Here is an 8,468-nt window from a genome sequence, read left to right on the forward strand (position 1 = left end):
CAGTACACACTTACTAGATATTTATTAACTGACTAAAATCCCATGAATCCACAGTAAACTACAATAAGTTGCAATTTACTGAAAGAAACAAACAAGTAAGAGCTCCTCTGTCAACAGTATGGAATTTTGGCTCTCATCACAGGATATCTCATATATTGAACAAGACAGGTGACATTGCCATAGAGAACAAGTAAAAGTGACAGTGTCTACCATATATTATAGACTAGTAAATATTAATTTCTTTTATAAATTAAAAAAAAGATTGGAAACTTTAACATTTTTCCCTATACCTCAGTGTTTTTTTGTTCACCACTTACAGTGTGAGAATCCCATTCTGATTATTATTATTCTAGATTATTATATGCAATTAGAAAGATGTCACTGAACATTAAAATCTATTAAATTATTTCTATATATGTATACATATGTATATTTGTGTATATATACATCACACACATATATGTAATTTTCCACATATAATTTCACATAGACAAATATTTTACCAGTACAAATACAAAATCATATATACAGTTTCCCAAAGTCAATTTCACCTGGTTCCCCTTTCCAACTTTTTGCCAATGACTGGTGTCTATTCAATATGCACAAACACACACATGTATATATGTATGTATTTGTATATATGTGTAAGCATGTATGTTACATATGTGCTGTATGTATGTGTATATACATGGTTGTGTGTATACATGTGGATATCTATATACTTATGTGATTATAGCTCATATATGTGTATATATGCATACACATGTATACCAAAATATATATGTATATGTGTGGGTATAATAGATTAAAAGCTAGAAGATGTCCCAGAGGTCATAGTGCCCAAAACCATTATTTTACAAATGAGGAAACTGAGACCCAGAAAAGTTAAGTGATTGCCTGTAACAAGTCCATAATGAGAAGGGTTTTAGGGTCAAAGTTCAAACCCAGGTACTCTGACTCCAAATCTAGCATCTTTTCTCTTAACCTCTCTAAGTCTCTGTTTTCTTAGCAATTAAATGAGAATAATAATAGTTGCCTAGTCTATGTCGCAATAACATGGTATAGTGAAAAGATATAGTGTGATATAACCCATACAGGATTTAGAACCAAAAGACATAAATTCAATTCCCGCCACTGTCATTTCCAACTCATGTTACCCTGAGCAAATCTCCATAAATAGTTTCCTGATGTTTCAAATATGGGACTTGGAACAGGTGACCTTCTAGCTCTCTCCCAGTTCAAAATCTTTGACCCTGTGTTGATGACTTGTGATCCACAGGGTATCATACTAATGTAGGTTGTAATCATTAGCTCCCAGAAGGCAGAGGACACATGAAATTCTTAGTATAAACTTCTAGATGTCACATATATTTTTCCAGAGAGTTTTTGATCCTTAGTCTATCATGCTTGCTTTCATCATGTATTTTCTCAGATAGTGATTCACCTTACTTTTCCAAGTGTAATTTAATGTCCACAACAGCTTGGCAGCTTAAAGTCTCCAGTTTTACTGATAAAATATCTCAGTACTACCTATTAAAGCAAGAATCCCCTGGAAAAAATCAATCCCAGTGTGATTTCCATTAGGTGAGAGGGATGGAAAAGACTGTTACACTGAATATATATGCCATGGTCTAGAGAGAAGATAGGAGAAAGTTTCAAAAAAAAAAGAGGAAAATCTGTTTCTAATTCCCAGGGTAAGACAATGGAAAAGTCAAAAGAAAGCCTTCTGCCTCCAGGGTTTTTCCTGGCTATACCCCTCCACTGAAAATCTGTTTCTGCTTAACTTCAGAAATGCAGATTGAAGGAATTCATTGAAGATTAAATAAAAAATAATAATAAAAAAACTTCTTTTATTCTTTTTTCTGACTTAAATGCCACTCCAGTTTAAAGTTTTTGAGTATTGTTTTCTGTGCATATAGAAAGTCCTTAGAGATAACTTTGTACAGTATAAATTTAGTTTATATTGCATTTAGTTTGGTAGAAAAGAAAATAATTTTATTCTTCATCTTGAGAGAAAATGTTGAGAGTGAAAACTCATAAAAGGAATGCATGTTAGAGGAAAAGGGAAAGAAAGGCAGAAAAGTTCAAAGGACTCTTTATGTAAAGTCCATTAGATATTAGAATTATAAAGAATCTTATAGATCTTCTTATTCAACTTCCTCATTTGTCAGATACACAGCGTCACACAACTGAGGCACATGGTGGAAAGAGTATCTGACTTGGGGTTTGGAAGGTTTGAATTCAAATCTTGCCTCAGATATTTACTAGTTGTGTGATTCTAGATAAATCACTTGAACTCTCTGCCTCAGTTTCCTCATCTATAAAAGGACAATAATAGACCCTATCTAACAGGGTCTATTATTGCGAAGGTCCAATGGAATGACATATAAAGTGATTTATAAACCTTAATGCATTATGTAAATGCTAAATAGTAGTATTAACTAGCAAAAAGCAGACATAGGACTAAAAATATTTTTTTATTGATAATATGGTTTATTGGCTTCTGTCCTTTGTGCTGAAAGGACCAAAATGACATCACTATGTTGGGATCAAAATATAATATAATTTTAATAATTTTATTATACTTATCAATTTTATGTATCCCTTTTTATTAAGGGGATTTGTTCTATGAAGTTTGGGTTCAGTCAAAAGGCCACTTGAGGATCTAAATGACCACACGTGGCCTCGAGGCTGCAGTTCCCCACCCCAGTATAGTGTGTCCAACTCTGGTTGTGATTACAATAAGAGTTCCAAATGTTCTATCACAGGACTATAACAAATAGTCCATATGAACATTTGTAGTGGTGATGCTGTAAAGAGCTGACTTTCTTCTGAGACTTCCTTCAGAGTCCTTTACTCAGGAGATGTCTGTTGACTTAGTGCTTTTCCCAATATTTCCCTTCTCTCCCATAGCTTAGGACTCCTGAGCTCCCCAGGAGTAGCCCTAGCATGCTAACACCAACCTCTCAAACACAGATGCTCAGAATTGTTTTCTGCTGTTCCCAAGGTAGTTTCTTGCTTTTATACAAATTCTTAGATGATGGCTTTGTTCCTCACACAATTGTTTTGATTCAGAGGTATCCAGACCTTGTTGATACTCAGCTTTGTTTATCAAATCTATTTCAAAAGTCTTCTTTCCTAACAATGGTATTTACTTCTAAGTACTCCCTCATTTAAAGTCGATTCACTTGCCTGTCACAGCATCACCTTCCTGATGTCATGGTCATCTTGGAGAATGAAGAACAGACAACAAGCTACTTTTAAGTGGGTAGGATAATGAGTGGAACCACACCTTTAAAGCGATGTTTGATCCATAAGGCAACCCTCTGGATATCATGTTACTATGATCCCAATAATGAATATGTATGTAAAACTTGACTTAGATAATCTTATTTGATTCTCAGGACAATACAGAATCAGGTACTACTCGTATTTTTTCTTTCCCTAATTTACAGATGAGGAATTGGAGGCTTAGAGGTTCATAAAATCATAGCCCTAGTTGTAGAAGGGACCTTGAAGACCATCCCATTCAATTCTCTGATTTTGCAAATTAAATTTTTTTTTAAAGTAAGTCTCAGGGAGGTGAATTGATTTGTCAATGAAGTCATTCAGATAGTAAGAGTCAGAGGTGGGATTTGAATCCAGCTTTCCTAACTTCAGGGTCAGTGTTCTTTTTGATGTGCCATGTTGCTGTCAAGTTAAATCACTTACAAATGGTCACAAAGCTAGTGTTATTAGATGAAAGACTTTCCTAACTTCAAGTCAAGCACTTCTCTCTAAAACCCACTGTCTCTTCAATCTGCAGGTGAAAAAACTATATCTCAGAGAAGCTGTATCACACGAAACATAATTGGAGACACATTTCAAGCCAGATCTTTTGTCTCCCATTCCAGGGTTCTTTCAATTTTACCCCATTCCCTCTCAGACATTCTTTTTTTCTCCAATTTGTTCAACACACGTCTGAGCTCCCACTAGGCTTAAGGTCTCATGATATCCTCAGTACCTATGTATAAAAGCGTAGAATATGGAAGAAAAGATGCCCAAACTTTAAGGGAAGTTTGTTGTATGATACTTTCAAAAAACAGAAGTCTTTTGACAAATCCTTTCATTACAGAAAATTTCTTAACAGATGTACCTGAGTTTATAGAGTTTGTGCCTATAAAGTTCTAATTGGAAAATATTTTTAAATCAGATCACTTTCTAAGTATACCTGGGCAGCTCACTCTTCATAGATGGCAGAGTGTGTAAGAGCTTTGAATTTGAAGTCAGGAAAAACTCAGTTCCAATGTGGTCTCAGATACTTAAAAGATTTGTGATCTGATGTAAATCTCTTAATCTTGCTCAGCCTCATTTTTCTCATCTGTAAAATGGACACAATAATAATACTTGCCTCACAGGATTGTTAGAAGGGATGAATGCACTGTTCTTTGGAAAGTATATAAATACTTCTTGTTAAAACATCATGTTTTTTGTAAAATGAAAATTTCTTTAGTAACAGTAAGCATAGCTCTGACTGGTCTTTCTTCAAGTTCAATATCCACAAAACATCAAGAAAATGTAGACAAGATTCCAGTGAGTAAGTTAAGTCCCATTGGCAAACATAGGACAGAGGCAAGTATTAGGCAGTATGAGCAGACATGGATAGGTGTCAATATCCCCCCACTAAAGGGAATAACCATTGTCATTCTTTTAGCCTTCCATTACTTACATGTTGTCTCCTGTCTCCCATTGGATGTAAACTTCTGGAGGACAGGGGCTGTTTTGCCTTAATTTTTATTCTCTGCATTTACCTCAGTGCCTCAGAGAGTAAGAAGTTAATAAAGGTTTATCAAGTGACTGACTGAGTGATTTTCTAGAAGGGATTTCTTTCTGTTTGGGGATCATCCTTGTGATCTGGTTGGCCTGGGAACCCAGCACATATACTACTCGAGTGGCTTCTCTGCTCCCTGATGCATAAAAGACCCAAGCTGTTGGGAATTGGGGAATTGATGCTTTAGCAGTTTTGATAAATATTTCTCTTGTTTGGTGGGAATGCTTTTCTGACCTAGCATGGATGATTCCTATGATGAATGTGGAGTCAGAAAGGAGCAGTATTTATTTGAATTTAACTAGAAATTATATATTTTTAAACCTAATTAGAAGTAAAGTTGTTTTCATTACATTTTGTGATACATAGGTGCCTCAATCACTGAATTATTCCAATTGAGGGCTGGCCTTGAATGCCTGCATTGTTAAAATCATGTATTCATTATAGTATTAAAGCATTTCACATATGAAATTTTCAGAACACCATGAGTATAGCCCTTGAAATTTTTATAAGCACTTTTATAAATATTCCATCCCTTAAATGACCTTGATAGGGAGAAATAATATATATTCATCCTCATTCTATAGATGAGCAAACTGAGGCTTATAAGGTTAAGTGTTTTCTTAATCTATCTTCCATTTCTGGAATTCACTATCTCCTCTATTTTTTTTACAGAATCCCTAGCTTTCTTCAAAACACAGATCCTGTGTCACTGGTACACATACTAAATTACCAAAATTCTTTCTCTAAAGTGTAGGTGTGTTCATGGCATTCCCCTACTCAAGAAATTACAGGAGTTCCCTATTATCCCAGGATCAAATAAAAACTCTTCTATTTGGTATTTAAACCCTTTCCCAACATACTTTTGCATCTGTATTACATATCACTGCCCTTCTCACACTCTGTGACCCAGGCAAACTAGCTTTTCCTCAAACATGGCCCTCCATTTCACATCTCCATACCTTTTCTCTGACTTTACTCCACATCTGATATTCTTTCCCTTCTTACTTATGCTTCTTGGAATCTCCATTTTCCTTCAACACATAGTTGAAATGTAACTATGTGAAGATTTTTCTGGTCGTTTTAGTTGTTATAGTACAGTCTAACTTTTCTTCAATCCCCTAGCTGCTTCCCTACAACATATAAACATGCTCAAGTGCCTTCATCTTCAAAAAAAACCCCTCTTTTGGGGTTTAGCTATCCATGCTAGTTATTGTCCCATATCTATCTTCCCTTTTATGGTGAATTCCTTGAGGAGCCCATCTTCCATCGGTGCCTCAACTTTCCTTTCTTTCCTTCTCCTTAACTCTCAACAGTCTGTTTTCCATTGTCATCATTCCATTGTAATTGGTCTCTCCAAAGTTAGTAAAGACGTCTTAATTGACAAATCAATGGCCTTTTCTTGATCCCCATCCTTCCTGAACTCACTGCAGGCTTTGCCACTCTACTTCTTTTCTTTTTTTGATTTTTGGGATGCCATTTTCTCCTGGTTCTCCTCCTACCTCTCTGACAATTTATCAGTGTCCTTTGCTGGATTCCCACACAGTAACACCCATTCATTGTGGGTGTCCCATAGGGCTCTCTTCTGGGGGTCTCTTTTCTTTTCCCTTTTTACTATTTCACTTGGTGATCTCATCAGCCTCAGAGGATTCAATTGTCATCTCTACACTAATGCTCAAATCAGTTTAGTCAGACATATCTTCTGATGACCACCAATTTCACATTTCTTTTTTTCCTAGAAAAAAATTATTGTAGGTGGAGTGGAATAGTTTGACACAGTTTAGATGATTCCAGTTTTGTTGGTGACATCTAAAGCATCATAATCTGGAGCAAGTTGGACATAGGCCTTCTTTTCTCCTTCAGGCTGGATCAGTGTGTTGACCTTGGCCACACTGATGTCATGTAACTTCTTTACTGTCTGCTTAATCTGATGCTTATTGGCCTTGAGGTCCACAACGAAGACTAGGGTGTTGCTGTCCTCAGTCTTCACAGCAGACTCAGTGGTCAAGGAAAATTTAATGATGGCATAGTGATCAAGCTTGTTTCTCTTAGGGACACTTTTCCAATTGTATTTGGGGTGCCTTCAAAGTCTTAGTTCCTTGGGTTGCCAGAAGGTGGGGGGGATGTATGAATCTTCTTATTTTCACAGCTATAGATACTCTTCAACACCACCTTCTTGGCCTTCAAGGCTTTAGACTTGACTTCTGTCTTGTGGGAGGGAGAGGAACAGCTTCCTTCTTCACCTTCAGTGACATCTTTGGGGGAAGGGCCAGTTTCAAATTTCTAATGACTGGGCATTTTAACACGTATGTTCCATAGACATATTAAGCTCAACAAGTCCAAAGGAAATCTCACTTCCCCCATCAAAAACTCACATCTTCGTTACCTTCTTATTTCTATCAAGAACATCACCATTCTCCCAGTTTCCCAGACTCATAACCTGGGTGCCATCCTTGATTCCTCACTCATATCCAATCTGTTGCCATGGCCTTTTGATTTTACTTTCATATCATCTATTATACATATTGCACTCAATTCTTTGCTCTTATCCCATCACTACCCTGGTCCATGCCCTCATCACCTCACATCTGTATTATTGCAGCTGCCTGCTAATTGGTCTCTCTGACACAAATCTCTCCCCACTACAAAGTGATCTACCTAAAGTGCAGGTCTGACTCCCCTTTCCTAATTCAATAAGCTCCAGTGGCTCCCTATTACCTCCAGGATCAAGTATTAAATCTTCTCTTTAGAATTCAAAGCCATTTATGAGCTAGCCCCTTTTAAGTCTTCTTACACTGTACATATACCACCCCTATCCCCTGAATGCTCTTTGATTCAATGGCATTGGCTACCTTTCAGTTCCTGCAATAAGAAACTCCATGTAGTGACAGGGGCATTTTTACTGGTGGTCTCTCACGCCTGGAATACTTTCCCTCCATCATCTCCACCTCCTCATTTCCTTGGCTTGTTTCAACTCTCAGCTAAATGCTCATCTTCTATAAGAAGCCTTTCCTAAGATCCCTTAATTCTAATGGGTCCCTGCTGTTGATTATTTCAAATTTATCTGTAAATAACTTTATCAGGGGATAATAAATGGAGAAGAGATAATACATGGTGCATGTGAAGGCCAGATGCAATGTATCTGAAATTTATATCTTCTGATAATCCTAAATTTATTGTAAAAAGGAAAAATGCTCTAAAATCAGGAAGAACAAAAGACATGATAAAGTGACCCAGGTCAGCTTGCTGAAAATGAAATCAATGAGTTTAATTTTCGAGAAATTTCATCACATAAACTGTCAAAAGTACACACATAATTTACCTACTAAGTTTGCTACAGTAACAGCTCTACAGGGATTCCTGATTTCCCACTTATACCTAAGATTACATGAGAATTGATGACTATGAACTTCCTGGATTGTTCAGTAAAATAAATTATAATTAAACAAGATGTCTGCATATTTATATAGCTATTTGTAAGTTGTCTCCTCCATTAGACAGTGAGCTCCTTGAGAGCAAGAACCGTCTTTTGATTTTCTTTACATCCCTATTGGTTTTCATACTGCCCAACATAATGTAGGTATTTAATAATCTTTTTTATTGACTAACTAGTACGCTCCCCCCAAAAATCAATTTGCATATATTTTGTATATATCTAAAT

The 8,468-nt window shown here is 36.3% G+C and overlaps 1 pseudogene; it reads left to right on the forward strand.

Annotated features, from left to right (window-relative positions):
• The first annotated feature begins 7,902 nt into the window (after window positions 1–7,902).
• On the forward strand, window positions 7,903–8,241 carry LOC140532298 (elongin-C pseudogene; annotated as a pseudogene).
• The last annotated feature ends 227 nt before the right edge of the window (window positions 8,242–8,468 follow it).

This window comes from Notamacropus eugenii, chromosome 3 (genome assembly GCF_028372415.1).
Source record: "Notamacropus eugenii isolate mMacEug1 chromosome 3, mMacEug1.pri_v2, whole genome shotgun sequence".
NCBI lineage: Eukaryota > Metazoa > Chordata > Mammalia > Diprotodontia > Macropodidae > Notamacropus > Notamacropus eugenii.